The following is a 23,689-nucleotide window of genomic DNA, read 5'->3' as shown; positions in this document are numbered from 1 at the left end:
TGTTGATCGCAAAGTTCATTACAAACATTTGAATCGAGTGGATTTAACATCCAATGATTAACCAAATGGTGTTTGCAACCTGCAAAAGAATTAAATGCTTGATTTAACAGAGAATGGGATAACCAGAAAACATAAGAATGGCATTGCGGAGGATTGAGGGGGTGCATGTAACAGACAACTAAAATGTGAATTGTTAAACATTTGAGTCTCTGATCATTCAAATTCACCAGTAAGATTGTATTTATGGAAAATGAGAGTAATAGTTATTACATTTTCTCAAAAACATTGAAGCACTGGAACAGATCTTTTGGCCCATGTATCAGTGTTGACCTTGATGTCGAAATCAAACTACAACTCTTTGCTGCTTGCACTTCATAGATATCCCTCCATCCCCTTCCTGTTCATGTGTCAGTCCAGAAGCTTCTTAAATGCTACTATTGTATCTGGTTCCACCACTATTGTTTCAGACAGCCACTGTTTTGTGTGTAAAATATCTGCCCCACACATATCCGTTAAACTTCCTCCCCTTCACCTCAAATGCATGTCCTCCAGTGTGTCATGTTCTTGCCGTGGGGAAAAACTCTCACTCTCCAAACGATCAATGCCCCTCATTGTTTTATGCACCTTTATCAGGTTGCCTATCAACCTCCCACCCTTCAGAGACAACAACCCACCTTTGTCCGGGCTCTCCCCATACCCTGTCAACTGGGCAACACCCTGACAAACCTCTTCTGTACCCTTTCCAAATGATCAGCATCCTTCCTGTAATGGGTCGACCAGAATGCTACACATTATTCCAAGTGTGGCCTAGCCAAAATTTTATATAGCTACAACATGACTTCCTTGATTTTATTCTCAATCTCCTGCCAAAGGAAGCCAAGCACACCATACTTCCTTAACACCCATGGTCATTTTCAATGCCCAGATCTCTCTCCACGTTGATGAGTTTTACAAGTCCTACCATTAACCCTTTCCATTGACTTCCTAAAGGGCAACACCTCACACTTATCCAAATTAAATGCCATCTGCCATTTCTCTCCCCACATCTGCAACTGATCTCTATCCTGTTGTATTCTTTGATAATCCTCTACACCTCCACGACTCCATCAATCTTTCTCTCTTTTTAAAATGTACTTATTGACATTAGTACAATAGATTTTTAAAAATACAATAAATTATGATATGTGTGTCATGGAATGTGGTATTGCAGGCATGACCTCGCTGGACTGGGCAGGCTGGCCCACCTTTCATCCGTGTAGCTCCACCCAAAGCTGAGATCCCTAGTCTCCTCCCTTATACCTGCCTTGGATATGAACCAGCAGCATGTAGAGGCATGTCGAGGTTTTCTGCTTTGTGTCTGATGGTTAAAAAAAAACTTCAGAAGTACAATTGCACAAACATGTTTGTATTGGGAAGGGTTGTGGCTGTTACGTAATAGTACTACCCCCTACCTAGTCAGAGGACACTCAAGGTTTGGATCTGCCCCACCCACTAATGCACACCTTGCTGTTGGTCACATGTAAATTATCTGGACTGCACTCTCCAGCCTGCCTGTACTTGCCCTTGGGCCATTGGCTGTTGTAATTAAATTAACCCTCCTGCCACTGAGCTATTGCCCCCCCCCCCCCCCGGTAAATGATCTGGGCTTGCCCCTCCAGCACTATAAAGGTGCCATGTACTCTTTTGTTCTCTCTCTTTGCCAGCTTGGGACCACCCTGCTTCACTCCAGGCCTAGAAATGTGGAAGGGTGCTGGAGAAACTGTTGGTAAGATGTGCACTGTTAAAAGGGTTGGGAGCATTTAATTAGTGTCCCTTGTAGCATAGAGCCGTGCCTGCACTGAGTTGAGGGGAGGTGGGGCATTGTAGTGATTTTTCCATGATCATTGTATGTGCCAGTTCATTGTGTGTTGTGTGTGTGCTCTGCATCAGTTGCCTTCTGTAAATAAAATCCATCAAAACTGTGTTCAGAGTCCTTGCCTTTGAGACCTACCAAACCTGTTTCCTCACTCACAACAATGTTACATTAGACTCTAACAAAAAAAAGGATAAATTCTACATCCCTTCTCCTAAGAAAAGTTGACATTTTATAATTTCAAATGGCATAATCTTGGAGAGAGAGAGAGCACCATGCCAAAAATCGAAATCAACACTAACTCTTCAGGTTATGATTGTAGTCCATAAATGGACCACATATAATTTGAAATTTGATATTTGAATCAATAGCAGCTTGCTTATTTTTTTCCAAATTTAATCAAGACACCGTATCCATTAGCCATTGCACCTGTGGAGGTGAAATATTGTCTTTCCGTTTAATCAAAATTGCACATCTGGTCATTAACAATGAAAAGGATAAAATGTGACATTGAATTGAAGTTAGTATAACATCATCGTCACAAAGTATTCCATAATGAGCTATGAAAGGGTTAAGTTCCAATTTTAATTTACAAATAACCAATAAAGTTTGAAAAACTTCCTTCCAAAGTTTTTCTAAGCTACGGCAGGTCCGCAACATGTGAATTAAAGAGGCATCCAGCTGTTTTACATTTGTCACATCAAAGATTTATGTTCAGATAAAAACAAGACAATTTAACTTTGGGCATATATGCTCTATAAACCACTTTAAATTGTAATGGACAATGCCGTGCACAAAATCAGTTTAAGAATAGCATTCCACATTGGATATTAAAAGGTTCAAATCCTGCTTCAAGGTGTTCTAGGTTTTAACTAACGAGGCTTGTCTTAAATTAGCCACTTTGTCATAAATAAGAGATATTAAGCCTTTAGAGCAGGGGTGTCAAACTCAAATTCACGGAGGGCCAAAATTAAAAACTTGGACTAAGTCGAGGGCCGAACTAAATATTTATTGAAAATTTTCAACAACATCTGCATGTTTTCTCTTCTTTCAACATATGTAATGTTAAACTTTAGGATATAACTTTAGGAGGATAATGTTACAGGTCAGGAGTAGGTAGCTCAAGTTCACCCTTTGCTTGACCTGAGGGAAACCTATTTGGTCCCTGTGGAGATGTAGTCAGCATTCACAGGCTGTGTCCATTTTGGCCTGCATCAGGACTCAGCATTTCCTGCTCACTCCTCAGGCTCTAGGCCTCTATTCACCCTCGACCCACCATCCCTCTACCTGACCAGTCCTTTACCCAACCTCTACTCACCCCTCACTCCACTCGCTCTGCCTCTACCCACCCCATCCTATACACGCCCCTCTACTGCCTCTCCCCTCAACCTGTTCCTCCCTCTACCCGTCTTTCACTCTCTAATCACCCCTCCCCTACTCGCCCTGCCTTTCCCCTTTTACCTCTTCCCTATCCACCCCTCCTTCTACTCATCCCTCCCTCTAACTGCCCCTCGCACCACCATAACTTCCCCTGCCCATTACTCCTCACCTACACCCTCTGCCCACCCCTGCTTACCCACCCACTCAGGCCCAGCGCGCTGCCGATCAGACTTTGCAGACAGCCACCATCTCTCTCTTCACGTGCAGGGCCAAACCAGCCGTCCCTGGGGTCCGCGTGGGTGCAAGCGCTGAAGGCCATGGCGACCGTGAGAAGTGCGCACGCGCTGTGGAAGGGCCGTCCGGTGCCAGTCGCGCGGGGCTCGCGCTGCCCGGGGGCTGTGCGCAGCCTGCCATGCCCGTCGCGCCGACAGGAATTCACAGGCGCTCGCCCATCCGCCGCACTGCTCGACAGGTGGGAGAAGTGACTGGTTGTGCGGGGAGCCTTCCAACTGGCTTGCCGGCTGATGACATCGACAGACTTCTCGTGCTACAATTTCTCGTGTTACAATGGGGAAGGATGTGCAATGAAGTGGGAGGATGGTGGGGGTGACATTACCAAAAAACAGCATCGGCTCTCGCTGCAGGGCGGGCCACCTCTAATACATTTTTGAAATGATCTTGCGGGCCAAATATAATTATATCACGGGCTAAATTTGGCCCGCAGGCCAGAGTTTGACATGTGTGCTTTAGAGGGTTTGTAGTTAAAAAAACGCAACAATAATATTCGCTTCGGGAATTCCAGGAAAATTAGGAATCTGGGATTGAATAAAATGTCTAATTTGTAAATATCTAAAAAAATTAACTTTAGTTGAGTTAAATTTTACAACCCATTATTCAAAGGATGCAAAATTGTTGTTAATTCAAAAAGGTCTTTAAAACATTTAATACCCAATCTATGCCATTCATTAAAAACTGTGTCTTGCAAAGAAGGTTGAAAAAGGTAATTGGCTATATTTGGGCTAATAAGAGAAAAACTCTGAAATCAAAAAAAAAATCATAAATTGTGCCCATATTCTCAAAAATGTGTTTAATGATTAGGTTATCAGTTAATTTATATAAAGAAGAAGACAGAGAAGATCCAAGAATTGCCAACAAGGAAATATCCTTAGTAAAAATTTAATTCGATTTCTACCCATGTGGGGCAATCATCTCTAAAATCAAATTGCAACAAATAAATCAAGTTTCATATATTGACTGCCCAATAATAAAATTTAAAATTAAGGCACACCAAATCACCATTCCTTTTTGATTTTTGGAGATGGACTTTATTCAAGTGGGGACATTTTCCTTACCACATATATAAGATAAAAGCAAATCAAGTGAATCCAAAAAGGATTTAGGAATAAAAATTGGGAAAGATTGAAAATGATACAAAAATTTAGGTACAATCTTTCTATCATCTTCAAACTAACTGACCCTCCCACCTACTTTTTTCAACCAAGTCATTTGCACATATCACAGGTAACAGGGACCCCAACACTGATTCCTGTGGAACACCACTGGTTACAGGCCTCCAGCTCAAATGACAGCCTTCCACTATTAACTTGTATCTTCTATGGGCCAAGCCAATTTCATATTAAAGCTATCAATTTACCATGGATCCCAAGAATCTGCACCTTCTGAACCAGTCTACCATGAGGCACCTTGTGAAGTGGCATTCTAAAGTTCACATATACAACATTTACTGTCCTCCCTCACTAACCATCTTTGTCACTGACTCAAAAATCTCAAATTGGCACGACATGACAAAGTCATGTCGAGAACCTCTAATCCTACCCTTAAGTAACTTTTCCAGTAGTTTCACTACCATTTACCATGGATGTTAGGATATTGTGAGGCCTTATACTATAGCCCTCTCAGTGTGATTGAACCTTTCTTATTTCTGATCTCTACCCACAGTAGACTCAGGTGTTCAGCCCACCATTAAATCCTCTCCCTGATTAGGAATGCAAAACCTCTACCTCTTTTACCTTTCTCTCTATCCCATCTAAAACAACACCTCACAAACGCTGAGCTGCTAATCCTGTCACTCTTGCGGCCACATCATAATCCCAAGAATCAATCCAGGTTCTGTTCATTTTCCTTTGCCACAATACTCTGCATTAAAATACGCACACCAGCCCATCAGTCTCATTGCAACTATTCACTCATCCTTTCCCATCCTTTGTTTAAGGTTTACTTGTCCTAACAGCTGCCATCTCTTCCACTTGCTGCCTTGCAGCTCAGGTTCCCAAACCCCCTGCCATTCTAATTTAAACCATCCCCGGTAGCACTGGCGATCCTCCCTGTGCGGACACTGGCCTACCTCCAGTTCACGTGTAACCCATCCCTCTTGTATAGGCCCCAATTTACATGGAAGGCCAATGATCCAAATGTCTGAATCCCTTCCTCCTCCACAAATACCTTAGCCATGTGCTTTCTGCCTGTTTCTTGCTTCATGACACAGGTAGTAATCCTGGAAATCCTGCTTTCTATGTAACTCCCTGAGCTCATTCTGTAGGAGCACATTTCCCTTCATACCTACATCATTGGTAGCTTTATGGACCACAATCTCTGATTGCTCTACCTCCCCTCTCAAAATGTCCTGTACCCATTCAGAAGCCAGGGACCCAACACACTATCCTCTAGTCTGTTTTGCAACCACAGAAACACCTGACAATGGAGTCTTAACCCCCATTTCCCCACCTGACCTTATCCTTCCCATCTGAGGCCCAGAACCAATCTTTCTGTCAATGGTGTAGCCACTGCTGCTACCCTTTGGTAGGTCATCTTTCTCAGCAGCGGTATGCTTATTACTGAGGGGGACGTCAATGGGGAGCTCTGCACGGCCTGCTTCTCTCTTTACTCTTCCTAGCCTGTCTTAGGTACGACCACATCACTATAGCTGCAAACTATGACTTCCTCAGCATCTCAGACAATCCTCACCTCATCCAGCTCCAATTCCTTCCCACGTTCACCAAGTAGCTGAATGCACTTTCTGTGTCCATAGAGTTTTGAGGCAATTTTTGGAGACAATGATACGTCCTATGAAGTATGCTGAAGATTTGAAAAGACCACTGGAGAAATTAAGGTAAATAATAATGTGTTTGAGTGATGCCCAATGCAAACTTTAAAAGACAGTAGGATTTAAAATGTAAAGAAAACTTGCTCATGTCTTCCAGCCTTGGGAAGGAAGGGCGGAATAAATTAAAGCAGAAAGTAGCACATTGAAATTAGTGACTAAATAGAGCATTGCATCATACTGAGATGGTAGAGATGATGGCAAGAAATGATAGGAAGTCAAAAGAAGATAAACCTATTTTACAACTGAAGCATTGGTAGTATAGGAATAATATACTCAAAGAGAAGGAATATTGGCACCAGAAGCAATTTGTCTCAAAGTCAGTAATGAAACAGCCAAAGAATAAAAGCATTAAAGATGGTTAACTGCCAGCACAAGATGAACTGTGAACTGTCCAGGCATGTAGGTAACACAGGAGAACATAATTGATAGTCATATTGGATTTCAATCTCCCACAGGCAAAGTGCAAAGATCTATGGGGGGGAGACTGCAAATATTTTCTTGAAGGAAATGAATAATATTATACCAAATTAGACTGTCAAGCCAGATGTTGGATATAAAATATAATAGCCAACCCCAGTCATCATTAATTTGAACTGAGTAAATCGGGCCCTGTGAAAATGCAGGGAGAAATTGTGAAGAGTCGTTAGAAAATAAAATGACTGGAGTGAGAAAAAAATGGGATTACTCAAACAAAAACACCAGGGAGAAAAACCCAATTGGCAGCATTCCACTAAAAGTTCAATACAAGTGCGGTTCAATTCCTGCAACAGTCAGAAGTGCCAAAGATCACTGGCAGGGCAATCGAAGAACGAGCGATTTTTGTTTCTTATTATATTTCATGGAAATAAAGAAAGAGGCAGGGATAGATTGGTAGGAATTTTTTTCCCCCTTTTTATTAAGACAAATAAGTAATAATAACTACAGATCATGGATCATATCACAGAACAACACAATCACATCAGAAAAGAATAGGGAATTTTATGTATTATTTGTATAATTTTTGTATTCAATATTATTTTTGGGCATGGTGCACATATGATTAATTATTATAATTATAGAATTTAATGTCCTGAACTAAATAAGTTATGTAATAATTATTGGTTCTGCTTCTAATTTACAATTAATATGTGATATGTATGATATGATTTAATATATGCTATCATTAATTTACCTTGTTACAATTTTAAAAGAGGAAAATAAAGAAAGAGAATGACAAAATCTAGACTTTTGTTGAAGAGATTACAATTCTAAAGACATTTATTTCACAAAATTAAAAAAATGATAAAAGAATGAGAATTAGAAGACATCATATGCAATCAAAGATATTTAAGATGGAATAAAAGATAACACTGGATAAACTAGACTGGATACAACAAGAAGAATCAGAGTAAATATGGTCATGAAATAACTTATTTTTAATATCAGCAACTCCAAGGGATTCCATGTTACTTCAGATGAACACCTTCGTGCTTTCAGCACATTCTAATGATGCTGAAGGAAACACAAGTACAATCTTAACAGAAGCCCCTTTTCCACTGGCACCCTGTTCCAAGAATGAACTGGGAATTTACTGGGACAAGGTCCAATGGTAAAGGAACACTGTCCGAATGCTGGCAGCAAGAGATGCCATTTCATGCCAGGGATTAACTGCCCCTACCCCAACTCATATCCCCAGCGTTTGCTGATGCCAGCGTGGTAATAAAGCCAATGGAAAAGGGAGAGCAGAAAGTTACCTGTTTCCAATTCAAGGTAGAACACTCTGATCCCCGGGGATGAATGGTGTTCAGTGGAAAATAAATTAGTGGGCCGAGTTAAGGGTGGCCCAGTGGAAACGGCTCACAGGGCTTCCTACCCTGGGACACTTCACAGCCAATTAACTGGGATGCCAGTGGAAAAGGGGCTGAAGAATCCAATCCTAGGAACATTAACATTGTAAAATTAATGCTTTTCAACCAATCTGAATACGAACAACTGTGTAAAGAGTTTGAACCCAGACTATGGTTTTGAAAATAGAATGGAAAAAGACCATTTGGTCACGTCAGTCTTACTCAGCCTCCCCAAACCTGTTATTACTTTACCCATATATACTTATCACATTGTCACCTAAGTACCATTTGACTGGTAAATGTGAAGTATGTATCATATGCAGACCTACATAGGCCAGAGAATTAACTATAGATTCCTTTGCATGAGGGTGTGTCACAGGAGTCTTCTGCGGAACCCCTGCTATTGAGATTTCTCAACAATACCACTGTTTTGATGGATTTGTTTCTCTTGTTTAATGTTTTTCTTAATTTTGAATTATGCACCTTTACATATTTTGTAGTTTTTTTTGTAAATTTTAACTTGCTATCAAATACATAAATTTTGGCAATTGTCTGAATATCTGGCAGATTTAAAAATGATCAAATTGTTTGTTAGCTATAACAAGACAAAGCTTTGGCTCTGTTTTGCTTTCAGTCAAACCCTGTCAATGGTGTGAATAGAACAAAGAACATAGAACAGTACATCACAGGAACTGGCCATCTGCGCTGAAAATTCTGTCCAAATTAAACCAAAAGCTCTGCTGTTTTAACATGATGCATATCCCTGTATTCCCTGCACATCCACATACCTATCCAGAAACCTCATATTTTATGACCTTCTATGCTCCCTCCATTATTTTGGGGCAGCATGTTCCAGGCACCTACTATTCTTTGTGTACAAAAAACACTTTCCCTGCACAATTCACTTCTAAATGTTTCCCTCCCCCGTCACCTTTAACGTATGTCCTTTAGTTTGTGACATTTTTAGTCCAGGAAAAAGATTCTGACTGTCTATCCTACCAATGTCAGAGTTACCATCAGCCTGCGACACCCCAGAGAAAGCAATCCCACTTTAAAATTAAAATTTAGACATACAGCATGGTAACATGCCATTTTGGCCCCACTGCCCAATTACAACCAATTAACCTACACCCCCTGTGCTTTTCGAATGGTGGGAGGAAGCCGGTGCCCCCAGGGAAAACCCATGAAGACACAGGAAGGATGTATAAACTCCTTACGGACAGTGGGGGATTCGAACCCTGGTCCTGGTCGCTGGCACTGTAAAGGCATTGTGTTAACCGCTACACTGTGGTTAAGAAAGCAGGAAAGGTGAGAATTGATCGAGGATCGGGTGTAAAATGGGAGGCATTGGACTCGTGGGCTGAAATGGCCTGATACTGTGCTGTATGTCTAAATTTAAAATTTAAATACCTGGCCTTGAAATACCTCATTTGAATATGGTTGCACATGTACCTGCCTTAATGACTATCGACCTGTGGCACTTACATCAATAGTGATGAGGTGTTTTGAAAGGCAGGTGTTGAAGACAATAAATCTGAATCTGTAGTATGGATTGCCTTATCAGTTTCCAAAACAAATCTCCTATTGTGGCCTCCTGCAGTGAAACTGTCAACCTCTGTTCTGAAGGGACAATGGCAATTGATTTCTGTGGGAAGATTGCATGCAAACATGTTTGGTTTAAAAAATTTCCCATTTGAATGAAGTAAAATTTATGGGAGCTTTATTATGTGCACCGTGTCCATAATTGGATTTTCCTAATCAGTGGGCAGTCTGTAATTAGAGTTAAACAAGAAAATCCTCAGAATCAGAATTTATTTTCATGAACAAGTCATGAAATGCAGTGTTTTGTGGCAGCATCACAGAGCAAACATTCATATTATAACCATCTTACAGCAATATTAAAAAAAATAAAAGAGCACGAAAAGTAAGGCACTGCCTTTGATTCATTGATTATTTAGAAATCTGACGGCAGTGGGGAAGAAGCTATCCTTGACCCACTGAGTGCTCGTCTTTAGGCTCCTGTACCTTTTTCTCGATGGTAGCAGAGTGAAGAGGGCATGGTCTGGGTGCTGGGGGTCTTTGAGGATAGAGGCCGCATTTTTAAGACACGACCTCATGTAAATTTCCTTGGTAGAGTGAAGTTTGGTGCCTGTGATGTCGCAGGCCAAGTTATTGGAGTTTATTCTTGTCCTGAGAATTGGTGCCTCCATACCAGGCAGTGACACAACCAGCCAGAATGCTCTCCTCGGTACATCTGTAGAGGTTTGCGAGAATCTTCAGCAACATACCGAATCTCCTCAGACACCGCACAAAGTATAGCCGCTGGTGAGACTTCTTTGTGATTACATCAACATGGAAACAAGACGCCAATAGTGGCAGTTGCCTTAGACGCAGAAAAAGCCTTTGACAGTGTAGATTGGAATTATTTATTCAAAGTACTACAGAGGTTCAACCTACCAGAGAAATATATTAATTGCATTAAAGCATCATATAAGGGACCATTGGTGAAGGTGACAGTAAATGGATATATATCAAGCCAATTTAAATTAAGCAGGTCAATTAGGCAGGGATGTCCACTATCTCACTGTTCGCGTCAGCTATAGAACCCTTGGCAGAACTGATAAGAACAGAAAATAAAATAAGAGGGATAAAAATAAAAGAGAAGGAATATAAAATCAGTCTATTTGCAGATGATGTCATAGTATACTTAACAGAACCAGAACTATCAATAAAAGAATTACATAAGAAATTGAAGGAATATGGAGAAATATCAGGGTACAAGATCAATGCAAATAAAAGTGAAGCGATACCAATGAATAATGCAGATTTCACAAAGTTTAAGAAAGAATCACCATTTAAAACACAAGCAATCCACCTAAGTATTCAACTAGATAATAATCTCAGCCATCTATACAAATTCAATTATCAGCCATTAATGAAGAAATTACAAGATGATTAGAACATTGGAAAGACTTACCACTAACATTGATAGGAAGGGTAAATTGCATTAAAATGAATATCTTCCTGTCATGATAATGAATATGTATGAGATGTACCGGAAGTCACGTGGTATGAGAGAGAGATAAGAGCACAAGCAGGAGAACAAAGGAAACGGGAGAATAAAGCCACTGAGAAGTTTACATGATAAAACTTGTGTTTGATGTTTTATTAACTTCACATTTCGGGCCACAAATGTGACATTGGCGACGAGGATGAAAGAAGCTTGAAGAAAATTAAAGACTAAACAAGATTACAGAGGATTACAGACAACTTCAAGGTGATAAGAATTTTCTCTTTGACTCAGTACTTTTAGGGCTGGAATATTTCCTCATGGCTGGGGCAGATGGTGACTTTCTAACACATAGTGGAATTGCTTATTTTGACCCGACTGGTGATGCAAGCACTGTAAGTGTGAAGTGGAAGGCATGGCTGGAAGAATTTGAATCCTATGCCGACAGTCGTGGCCTATTTCTAGATACCGGTACAGTTGAACAAAAAGCGCAGAGAAGGGCGTTACTTCTTTTCACTGCTGGTCCTGCAGTTCGGGAAACATTTAAGACACTTTTGAATACTGGAAGAAAGGATGAGTACCGGAAAGCGGTAGATGCATTAAATGCACACTATGTAGTGACACCGAATGCTACATTACAACGCCATTTGTTTCGGAGAATGAGACAAGAAGATGCCCAGACAGTTGCTCAGTACGTGACGAGACTACGCCAGCTAGCTGTTGGATGCAATTACATGCCAGCTGATTTGGACAACCAATTATTGGATCAAGTCGTACAGCACTGCAGTTCAGATAAACTCAGAAGACGTCTACTGGAAAGAGGGAGTGAGTTGGAACTCACCGATGCTTTAACCATTGCTGCTGCATTAGAGGCTGTTGAAGGGCAATTTCATACCATGACCCTGAAAGACAACTCAAGCCAGCAAATTAAGAGGCTCTCACATTGCCATAATCAGCCAAGATATACGTCGACACAGGACGTGGAGTGTTATCGATGTGGAAACCGAGGTCACTTTGGAAAAGACCCATATTGCCCGGCCAAAGGCAAAGTTTGCAGAAAGTGTGGAGGTAAGGACTACTTTGCAAAGAAGTGCAAAAGCAAGTCCAATGCAGATCAGAAGAGGAAGAGTATAACTTCCAAAGGCAAAGCCTGGGGGAAAGGAAAGTATCCTGGAAAGAAAGATACCATTCGCCAGATAGACGGTGACAATGATGATACCCAGGAGGAACAGAGTTGTTACCAATTTACGTTGAATGAAGTACATCATGAGAAGGTCCCAGTGATCATTGGTGGAGTGACAGTGCAGGTCATTGTAGACTCAGGCAGTGACAGTAATGTGATTGATCGACATTTATGGGAGAAGTTGAAAAAGAAAAAGATCATCTGTACCTCAAAGAAGTGTTCCAAGAAACTGTATCCATACACAGCAACCAAGCCATTGCAGACCATTGGATGTTTTACTGCAACTGTTGAAGCTGGAGATAAGTACACCGAAACAGAGTTTATGGTCATAGAAGAGAGGGGAGAACCATTGCTGAGTAGGCGCAAGACCTGGCAATACTTCATATTGGAGCTTGTGTCAATTCAATTCAGTCATACAAGGATATGAAGCAAGAATTCCCCGCAGTCTTCCAAGGAGTAGGAAAGCTGAAAAGTCGACAATTGAAGCTAGCGGTAGATGAAACGGTCAAACCCAAGGCACAACCAATGCGCCGAACTCTGTTTGGACTTCGTGGGAAAGTCGAAGCCAAAATTAAAGAATTGATCGAACAAGACATTATTGAATCGGTGGAACATTCGACACAATGGGTCAGTCCCGTACTGATTGTGCCCAAACCAAAGGGTGACATAAGACTATGTGTTGACATGAGAATGGCCAATGAAGGTATAATTAGAGAATGACACCCTATACCAACAGTGGAGGAAATACTTCAAGAACTAACTACCAGCAAGGTATTCTCAAAAATTGATCTGAAATGGCGCTATCATCAATTAGAGCTGGATCCAGGTTCCCGAGATGTAACAACATTTGTGACTCACTGTGGATTCTTTCGTTACAAGAGACTATCATTTGGAATTAATGCAGCTTCGGAGATCTACCAGTATGAAATCCATTGAGTGATTCAAGGCATTCCTGGAGTTGCCAACATTTCTGATGACATCATAGTCCATGCACCAATGAAGGAAGAGCATGACAAACGGTTGAGGCGTGTACTATCTAGGCTACAGGAGGCAGACCTTACCGTGAATGGAAACAAGTGCCAGTTCGGTGTGTCAGAAATGGACTTCATGGGGCACAGACTTACACGGGAAGGACTAAACCCTGCAGAGGCCAAGGTGAAAGCTATTGCAGAGGCACGTGCACCTCAGAACGCAACAGAGGTGAGGAGTTTCCTGGGATTGGTCAATTTTTGTGCAAAGTTCATTCTTAATTTCGCTACAGTGGCAGAACCACTAAGGAAACTAACCAGGCATTTCATTTTGGATCTGAGCAGAAGAAAGCGTTCACAGAGCTGAAGCAAAGCTTGATAGATACAAAAATTCTTGGATATTACGATCCGGCGGCATCAACCAAAGTCATAGCGGATGCCAGCCTGGTTGGTTCAGGAGCCGTGTTGGTCCAGATGCATGATGGAGGACCAAGAATCATTGCCTATGCCAGCAGATCGTTATCAGATGTGGAAAGAAGATACTCTCAGACAGAGAAAGAAGCACTCGGACTTGTATGGGCCTGTGAGAGGTTCCATGCATATTTATACGGCATTGAATTTGAACTCATCACAGATCATAAGCCATTAGAGGTGATCTATGCACCTAGATCCAAACCATGTGCCAGAATAGAGAGATGGGTACTCAGACTACAACCCTACAAATATAAAGTAATCCATATTGCAGGGAAAGCAATCATTGCAGATCCACTGTCCAGATTGGTGAAGGATGGATGTCCACAATCCAAGTCAGAATTGGGAACAGAAACAGAGAGCTTTGTATGCTTCGTAGCTATTCAGTCGACACCGAAAGCTGTGACTACGAAGGAAGTCGAGAGAGAATCCGAACGTGATCCAGAACTCAGGGAAGTAAGAGAATGCATACAGAGTAGACAATGGGACAAGTGTACTCACAAGGCTTACATTCCCATTAGAGACGAACTTTGTTGCATCGGACAGTGTATATTAAGAGGTTGCATATTGGTGATACCGCAAAGATTGAGACCGAAGATCGTATCCTTAGTGCATGAAGGACACCTAGGTATTGTTGGTACCAAGCAAAACTTCAGGACCAAGGTTTGGTGGCCAGGTTGTGATAAAGACGCAGAGAAATTTGTTAAAACTTGTCACAGATGTCAAATCACAAGTAGGAGTAATCCACCAGAACCGATCCGGAGTACGCAATTTCCGACAGGACCATGGATCGACGTAGCTGTTGATTTTCTTGGACCTTTACCAACGGGTGAATCAATTATGGTAGTGATAGATTACTACAGCAGATACTATGAGTACATGGTGTTGAAGTCCACAACCACTGAAAAAACAATACAAGCATTAGCAGAGATATTCGCAAGATATGGATTACCTGTTACATTATACTCTGACAATGGTCCACAATTCATTTCAGAGACATTTGCGGAATACATGAGGACCACAGGTATCCACCATCATAAAGTAACTCCAAAATGGCTGCAAGCCAACGGGGAAGTAGAGAGACAAAATCAGTCCAATGAAAAACGATTGAGGATTGCACACTCAGAAGGACAAAATTGGCGAGAAGCATTGCTATCTTATGTGGCTGTCTATCGAGCAACGCCTCATGCAACCACTGGAAAAAGTCCTGCAGAAGCATTTTTTGGGAGAAAAATCTGTACAAAAATGCCAGAAATAAAGGAAATCCGAGACGACCAGGAGATGAGGGACCGCGATGCTGAAAAGAAAGGTGCAGCAATGCTGTACACAGATTCAAAATGTGGAGCCAAGTACTCAGACATCATGCCAGGAGATAATGTTCTAGTGAGGCATGAAACTGGTGGTAAGCTAGATACACCTTATTACCATCAACCCTCAACTGTCGTATCCAGAAGTGGCAGTATGGTGACAGTCAAGTCTCCGACTGGAGTCCTGTATAAGAGAAATGTATCAGGTGTAAAAAGGTACCTCTCCAGAGATACATCGAGCGAAGAGGTTGAAAGGCCAATACGAGATGCTGAAACTGAGAGACCTGATGATGTTCCAGCGGCAGTTACCAGCACTCCTGATGAAGTGACTAGAGCGCCAGAAACACCCGAAGCCGTGGCGAGCAGTATTTCCGACGCTGAGAGTGAACAACCGAGAAGCGACGACAATATCGCAGGCAGGCCGAAACGAAACCGGAAAGCGCCCAAACGATAGGAAGACTTTGTGCCATACTTTGGGACAGTATTTAATCTTATATCATAATGTGCATGTATGAGTGCTGTAGGAAGTAAATTTTATGTAGTTGAGTTATAGTATTACCATTAGTTACGATGTTTGTAGGTTTCCGAGGGATATTGGTAAGTCAAGGTAAAGTTTATTTCTGATTAAGGAGGGATGTCATGATAATGAATATGTATGAGATGTACCGGAAGTCACGTGGTATGAGAGAGAGATAAGAGCTCAAGCAGGAGAACAAAGGAATTGGGAGAATAAAGCCACTGAGAAGTTTACATGATAAAGCTTGTGTTTGATGTTTTATTAACTTCACATTTCGGGCCACAAATGTGACACTTCCCAAGGATACAATACCTATTTCAATCGTTACCAATTCAATTAACAGAGAAATTCTTCAATGAGCTAAAGAAAATAATAAGGAAATTCTTATGGAAAGGGGGGAAACCGAGGATAGAACTACATAAATTAACAGAATGGTACATACAAAGGGGCTTACAGCTACCAAACTTTAAGAATTATTATAGAGCAACACAATTAAGATACCTATCAGATTTTTATCAAACAAGGGGAAAACCAGATTGGACCAGATTAGAACTAGATAAAATAGGGGAGAAGGTACCTGAACATATACTATATAAGTGGGATGAAAAGCTGGTGCAACATAGGAATTCACCAGTACTACACCATCTGCTCAACATTTGGAAGAAGATTCACGTAGAAAGGAAAAAACAAATTACCAACTACCAAAATTAATATTGATGCAAAATCAACTCATCCCTTCCACAATAGATAACCTTTCCTTTAGAGAATGAGAGAGAAAAGGGATCAAAAGAATAGAAAATTGTTTTTTGGGAAATAATTTATTATCTTTTGAACAAATTAAGTACAAATATGGAATAACTCACGGTACAATAATTGCATACCACAACTGAAAACCTACTTGAAGGACAAATTGGGAAGCAGGCTGAGGTTACCAGAAGGAAGCAGTTTTGAATATGTGATTACAGACACAATGATAATTAAAAGATTTATAACAAACATGTACATCAAACTGCAAGAGAAAGAGAACGATGAAATAAGGTGTAAACCCAAACAAAAGTGGGACAAGATCTAAACATAAAGATAAAGAATGAAACATGGGAAAAGCTATGCTCCGGAACTATGAGAAATACAATAAACACAAGGTTACGTATGATACAATTTAATTGGTTACACAGGCTATACTCCATGCCCCAAATGTTAAATAAATGGGACCCAACAGTATCAGATAGATGTTTTCGCTGTAAGAAGGAAACGGGAATAACAGTACATGCAATTTGGGCACGTGAGAAAGTTGAAAAGTTTTGGGAAGATCTAAACCAGGTATTAAATAAAATCCAAAAAAAATCCAGAGATCTTTCTTCTAAGTAATATAAGAAGTAAAGAACTTGGCCTCTATTTGGATGAAGTACAAAAAAGATTTATTATGCTAGCCATAGCTGTAGCAAAAAAATGTATAATGTCAACCTGGAAATCAGAAGATAGCTTGAGAGTACAGCAATTGTACAAAGAAATGAATAAATGTATCCCATTGGAAAAAATAACATATAATTTAAGAAATAACATCATGGTAGTCAAACAAATTTGGGAACCATACATGGAACACAACAGAGAGGTCCTACCATGGACCTCCACCGCCTAAAATGACAGAAGGAGAAGACGAAATGAACTGACCCAGTGTGTAAAAGTAGATGACACAATTTTCTTGTTTATTTTCATTGTGTGATCACATTGTTTAATGTATTGTACACGTTGAACGTTTAGTGGGTGGGGAGGGGGGTGGGAAGGAGGGAGGGAAGTGGGGAGGGAAGGGAGGGGGGAGAAAGGGGAGAAAATGACACTGTGTATATTCAAGAGGGAAATGTTTGTGTGTATTTTGGTCAATATGGTTCATAGAGTGAAAAATAAAATTAAAAAAAAACATGGAGACTCTAGGACAGATCCTCAGAGATGTTGATACCCAGAAATTTGAAGTTCTTGACCCTCTCCACGACTGAGCCCTCGATAAGGACTGGGTTGTGTTCCCCTGACTTCTTTCTGATGCCCACAATCACCTCTTTGGTTTTGCTGACATTGAGTGCAATGTTGTTGTCGTTACACCATTCAATGAGCTGATCCACCTCCCTCCTTAATGCTTCCTCATTGCCATTTGTGATTCTGCCGACAACTGTGGTGTCATCGGCAAACTTGTAGATGGCATTGGAATTGTAACGGTGTCATGGTGTGTAACGACAAACTCAATCAGGGATTCATTTAAGAAGTCTTACTTGTGCACTTCATTGATTTTCTTTTTTATTCTCTCTGTATTGCACGGTCAGAGGGAGGTCTTTGTCCTGGGCAAGCACTCACCTCCAAGTCCTTACCCTGGCACACGGTACTCAAAGCTCTATGGAAAACTCAATCATCCGCGCTCGCTACCTGCAGTGGGCTGGCCACATTGTCTGTATGGAGGACAGCCGATTGCCCAAAGATGTCCTCTATGGTGGGGTACCAGCTGCTCCCTGCCCTGTTGGCCGCCTACGTCTTTGCTACAAAGACTTAATCAAGCGCGATCTCCAGTCATTCCATGTCAACCATACTGACTGGGAGGACCTCGCAAAAAAAAATCATATTGCATGGCGCTCCGCGATTCGCAGTGACACATCACAATGTGCTAAGCACTGCAAAATGTTCTGTGAGGGCTGAAGAGCTACAAGGCACCGTGTTCATCTTCGCTTGTAAAGGGATGGGCCATGATGATGATTGCACAGTCAGTTTGTTTACATTCATTATTTGTTTACATGTAAACGCTGTATAAGTTTCTCTTGCACTACCAATTAGTGGTAATTCTGCCGTGCTCACAGGATAAAGAAGAGTTGTAGGTGATGCCATGTATGTACTCTGACAATGAATCTGGAAGTATGCAGATGTGCAATACACAAACGTGCTGGAGAAACTCAGCAAGTTACTCAGCAGCCATTGGAGGTAAGGCTAATCCACAGGCCCGTTCATACCAGGTGGAGGCTGGCTATAAGCACAGAGGGAAAACATAAACTTACTTTTCATGGAGCAGCGCCAAAAGGCTGCTCCTGCATTGCATTCATGTTGAGCGGCGCCTTGTAGCGCCCTCCGGAGCTGATGGAGGTGGGGCGACAGGTGCCATAGCACCACCCGTCATAAATACATGGCCATCTTCCCGACCCCTAATCCTTCACGCAGCTAGAACCACTCTGTGTTTCTCTGTGGGGGAATTAGGGGTTGAGAAGACGGCCATTTACTCTGCCACATTTTGAGCTGGTGACAAGTGGCCCCAAAGGCCGAAGTGGCCCGGTGAGGTGCCGGAGCAGCCGGCAGGGCTGTCACAGCCCGCACCGGTGGCCTCCGCCCTGACAGCTATCTCCTGCCCTGACGGCTCCCGCCAGCCCCTCCACCCCCTGCCAGCTCCCCATGACCTGACGGCTTCCGCCGGCTCCCCATGCCTTGAGGGAGTCATGGAGGGAGAGGGGTAAATGGGTGGGAGAAAGAGGGGAGGTGGGTTGCTGGCTGACAGCATCATTGCGATGTCATCAGCCCACCCCTAGCCAGTTGCTTGCAGCGGCTATACATTCATGTGAGGCGGTGGAACGCAGTAGTCCGTCAATGATCCTTCCCCGAGAGGGATTGCAATTGGCATATTCATAGAGGTAAGTCTCCTGACTTAAGGGCAGAGAACCTTCGCCTTTATAGTCAGGCTTTTTCCACTGCATGAAAGGGCCTAACGTTTCTGCCCTGGGTGAAGGGCCCAGGCTCAAAACATTCTTCCTGTGGATCCTGCGTGACTTGCTGAGTTTCTCCAGTGCCTTTATATTGTTCTCTGACTTAGGGAGGTTTAATCTAATGGGGAGGAATGTTGTATACAGACCATTCCCTGGAGTCCTGTACATGTTTGCTCCAATAAAATTAAGTTCAAAAGTTCAATGTTGGTATATAACGGATGACACGGTTAGCGTGGCAGTTCGCGCAAGATTGTTACAGCTCCAGTATTGGGACCAGGGTTCGGATCTGGTGCTGTCTGTAAGGAGTTTGTACATTCTCCCCGTGTCTGCGTGGGTTTCCTCTGTGTTCTCAGGTTTCCTCCCACCATTTAAAACGTACGGGGGGGGGGGGTGGTGGGGGGTGTTGAAGGTCATTTTGGTGTAATTGGGCAGGACGGGCTTGTGGGCCTGTTTCCGTTTGGTATGTCTGAACGTTTAAATACATTTAAAATATGCTCATCCCAATGAATGAGCATTTCTTTCCATTTAACTAACTGTTCTCATCACTTTTATGCCATTCATTGCAATACTTAGGTTATATCTAAAAACCTCAGAAGGTCAACTTCTGACTACTAAGGATATATGATTAAAATCTCAATAATTTTTTTGTATTTTCCGACTTAATGGAAAAATCAACATGGATGTATGTTAAAAAGAAATTCTTTCATAACTTACAGATGGGTTGCATTTGCAGTTCATGGTGAAGTGCTGGCTGTCAAGCTGTTAACCAGTAGGGGGAAGGCAAGAGGAGGAAAACATTGTTCCATGCATCTGGGCAGCACATGCCTCCTCGACCCATTAATAAAGGAAGTTATTAGAAGAACAGAGTAAAGAAAGAGGAAGAAAACTAGGGGTTTTAGAAAACTATGTGAGAGAGAGTGACAAACAATTAAAAACATGGAGAGAAAAATAAAAAGACCAAAGGAAAAGGATAATAGAGAGTCAGTAACAGGGAAAAGGAGAATTAATTGAAAAGACAGATATAATCAGTGAGAAGGCAACAGGAAAAGAAAGGGAAATCAGAGAAAGGAATGGCAAATCAGTCACGGAAACAAATTATGGAAATAGTAACAGGGAGACGGGCAGAAGGAATTGGAAAGGGGAGAATTGGTAACAGGCATAGAGAGAACACAGTTACAGGAATTGGTAGAGAGAAAGAGAAATCATTTGGTCAGTAATGTGAGGAGAGAAAGAGAATGATAATCTATTAGAGTGGGGGAGAGAGAGGGTCTGTTTCAGAGTTGAAAGGAGAGGAAAAGAGTGAGTCAATTAGTTGCACACAAATTTTATTTATATAAATAAAGGAGCGGAAAGGGGAAGTGGGGGAGAGGAGGTGGGGATGTAGGGGGGAGAGTGAAGGGGTGGGGGGAGGGGAAGAGTGGGGGGAGTGGGAGACGAGGAAGGGAGTGGAGGTGTGGGTGGGGAGGGAGGGGAAAAGGGAGGAGGTAGAGAGAGGAGATGGAGGGAGGGGGAAGGGAGGGGAGGGAGGGGAGGGGGGGAGGGGGGGGAGGGAGGGGAGGGGAGGGGGGGAGGGAGGGGAGGGGGGGGAGGGAGGGGAGGAGGGGAGGGGGGGGAGGGGGACGGGAGGGGGACGGGAGGGGGGGGAGGGGGGGAGGGGGACGGGAGGGGAGGGGGACGGGGGGACGGGAGGGGAGGGGGTCGGGAGGGGGGGAGGGAGGGGGAGGGGAGGGAGAGGGAGGGGAGGGAGAGGGAGGGGAGAGGGGGAGGGGAGGGAGAGGGAGGGGAGAGGGGGGAGGGGAGGGGGGAGGGGAGGAGGGAGGGGGAGGGGAGGGGAGGAGGGAGGGGGAGGGGAGGGGAGGGGAGGGGGAGGAGGGAGGGGAGGGGGAGGAGGGAGGGGAGGGGGAGGAGGGAGGGGAGGGGGAGGAGGGAGGGGAGGGGGAGGAGGGAGGGGAGGGGGAGGAGGGAGGGGAGGGGGAGGAGGGAGGGAGAGGTGGGGGGGAGGGGAGGGAGAGGTGGGGGGGAGGGGAGGGGGAGGAGGGAGGGAGAGGTGGGGAGGAGGGAGGGAGAGGAGGGGGTGGGGGGAGGAGGGGGGTGGGGGGAGGAGAGGGGTGGGGGAGGGGGGAGGGGGGTGGGGGAGGGGGTTGGGGGGAGGGGGAGGAGGGGGGTGGGGGGGAGGGGGAGGAGGGGGGTGGGGGGAGGAGGGGGGAGTGGGAGAGGAGGAAGGGAGTGGAGGTGTGGGTGGGGAGGGAGGGGAAAAGGGAGGAGGTAGAGAGAGGAGATGGAGGGGGAAGGGCAGGGAGGAGGGGAGGGGGAAGGGCAGGGAGGAGGGGAGGGGGAAGGGCAGGGAGGAGGGGAGGGGGAAGGGCAGGGAGGAGGGGAGGGGGAAGGGCAGGGAGGAGGGGAGGGGGAAGGGCAGGGAGGAGGGGAGGGGGAAGGGCAGGGAGGAGGGGAGGGGGAAGGGCAGGGAGGAGGGGAGGGGGAAGGGCAGGGAGGAGGGGAGGGGGAAGGGCAGGGAGGAGGGGAGGGGGAAGGGCAGGGAGGAGGGGAGGGGGAAGGGCAGGGAGGAGGGGAGGGGGAAGGGCAGGGAGGAGGGGAGGGGGAAGGGCAGGGAGGAGGGGAGGGGGAAGGGCAGGGAGGAGGGGAGGGGGAAGGGCAGGGAGAGAGAAGGAGGGGAGGGGGAAGGGCAGGGAGAGAGAAGGAGGGGAGGGGGAAGGGCAGGGAGAGAGAGGGAGGAGAGGGGGGGAGGAGGTAGAATGTCTCTGGGATGTTGAGCCAGAGAATTGCGGAGGGGCGAGGTAGGTGTGGGTGGGGAGGGAGGGAGGAGGTAGAGTGAAGGGAAGAGGTAGGTGAGGGGAAGAGGGAGGAGGTAGAGAGGGGAAGAGGGAGGAAGTAGAGAGAGAGGGGAAGGGAATGTCTCTGGGAGGTTGAGCCAGAGAATTGGGGAGGGGAGGAAAGAGGTAGGTGTGGGTGGGGAGGGAGGAGGTGAGGAGGGAGAGGGAGGGGAAGTGGGGGAGGGAGAATGTCTCTGCGAGGTTGAGCTGGAGAATTGGGGAGAGGAGAGGAGAGGTGTGTGTGTGGGAGGGAGGGAGGGAGTGAGTGACAGGCAGGCAGCTGCAGGGAGGACTCGGCCGGCGGTTCGGACTCGGTTGCAGCTCTGGCTGCTGGGCTGCGTGTGCCCGGGTGTCTCGGACCAGGCCGGCCCGGCCTGTCTCCGTCCCTCCCGGACCGAGGAGATGGCGTAGCCGAGCCTGTGCGGCTGAGACGAGGTAAGGGAGTCAGCGGGTGTGGGAGCGCCGAGGCTGGGTCACCGACCTGGCGAGGCCGGGCCTCCGCGTAGGCCTGCCGCTCAATTCGTCTTCGGAGGCGCGGGCCTGGTCCGCGGACGGGGAAGGGGGCCGGGGTGGGGTTGGGGGTGGGGGATGGTCCGAGACCGGCCACGGGAGCCAGGACTGGAGAGGGGATCGACCCCGAGGGAGGGGGGGGGGGGGAAGGGAGAGGGGATAGATCGAGGGAACCGACCTCGTGGGGGGGGGGGGATTCGAGGGAATCAACGCCGAGGATGGGGCGAGAGGGGATCGACCCCTAAGGTGGGGGGGAGTAGAGGGGATCGACTACGAGGAGGGGAGGGAAGGGGGATTGACCCCGAGGAGGGGGGTGGGCTAGAAGGATCGACCCTGAGGAGGGGGTTGGGAGGGATCAACCCTGGGTTGGGGGAGAGAGGGACTCAACCCTTGGAAGAGAAGGGGAAGAGGGGACTGAGCCTCAGGGAGAGGTGGTGGGGACAGGGGTGAAAAGGGGACTGATCCGGGTGTGGGGTGCCGATCCTGGGATGGGGACAGGGAATGTGGGGTGGGGGCCAAGAGAACAGCGACCCCAGGGAGAGGAGGCGGTGGAAGGGAAGAGGGCACCAAACCCAGGAGAGGGAGAGGATGTGTGTGTGGGGAGGGGGGTGGGGGGAGTTTTTGTGTCAAATTTATTCTGGGACCAAGTGCCAAATATTGCAGCTGTGCGTGGGTCCTGAAGGAATGTTTTTAAAAAAAGAGGGGGAAGAAACTCCACTGAATAACTTGGTTCTTGTTGCAGTCTTTGTAAAAAGAACTTGACTTGTCTCAAGAAAAATAATCTTGAACCTTACGGACTGCAACAACTGTCTGAATCTCAATGTATATTGGTAGTTGAGTGCATTCCTAAATTAAGTTTTGAAGTATTCCCAGAGTACTGTTGACAGAAAATTAATTTGTTCTTGAATATGCATTTTGAAATCCCTTTATCTTCTCTCCCTCCACCCTCTTTCCAGTCCTGATAAAAATGACTTGGATC

At 44.9% G+C, this 23,689-nt stretch overlaps 1 protein-coding gene across 4 annotated transcripts in view; it reads left to right on the top strand.

Annotated features, from left to right (window-relative positions):
- The first annotated feature begins 22,409 nt into the window (after positions 1 to 22,409).
- LOC138755096 (suppressor of cytokine signaling 6) overlaps positions 22,410 to 23,689 on the top strand; it is a 63,481-nt gene continuing 62,201 nt past the window's right edge. For all 4 annotated transcript variants that reach the window (XM_069920386.1, XM_069920388.1, XM_069920389.1 and 1 more), the window contains exon 1: positions 22,410 to 22,635. The gene's annotated coding sequence lies outside the window, so the exon portion shown is untranslated. The remainder of the gene's footprint in view (positions 22,636 to 23,689) is intronic.

This window comes from Narcine bancroftii, chromosome 2 (genome assembly GCF_036971445.1).
Source record: "Narcine bancroftii isolate sNarBan1 chromosome 2, sNarBan1.hap1, whole genome shotgun sequence".
In the NCBI taxonomy this organism is placed as follows: domain Eukaryota; kingdom Metazoa; phylum Chordata; class Chondrichthyes; order Torpediniformes; family Narcinidae; genus Narcine; species Narcine bancroftii.
Note: the sequence above shows the minus strand (reverse complement) of the source record. Positions and strands in the feature narration are given on the sequence as shown.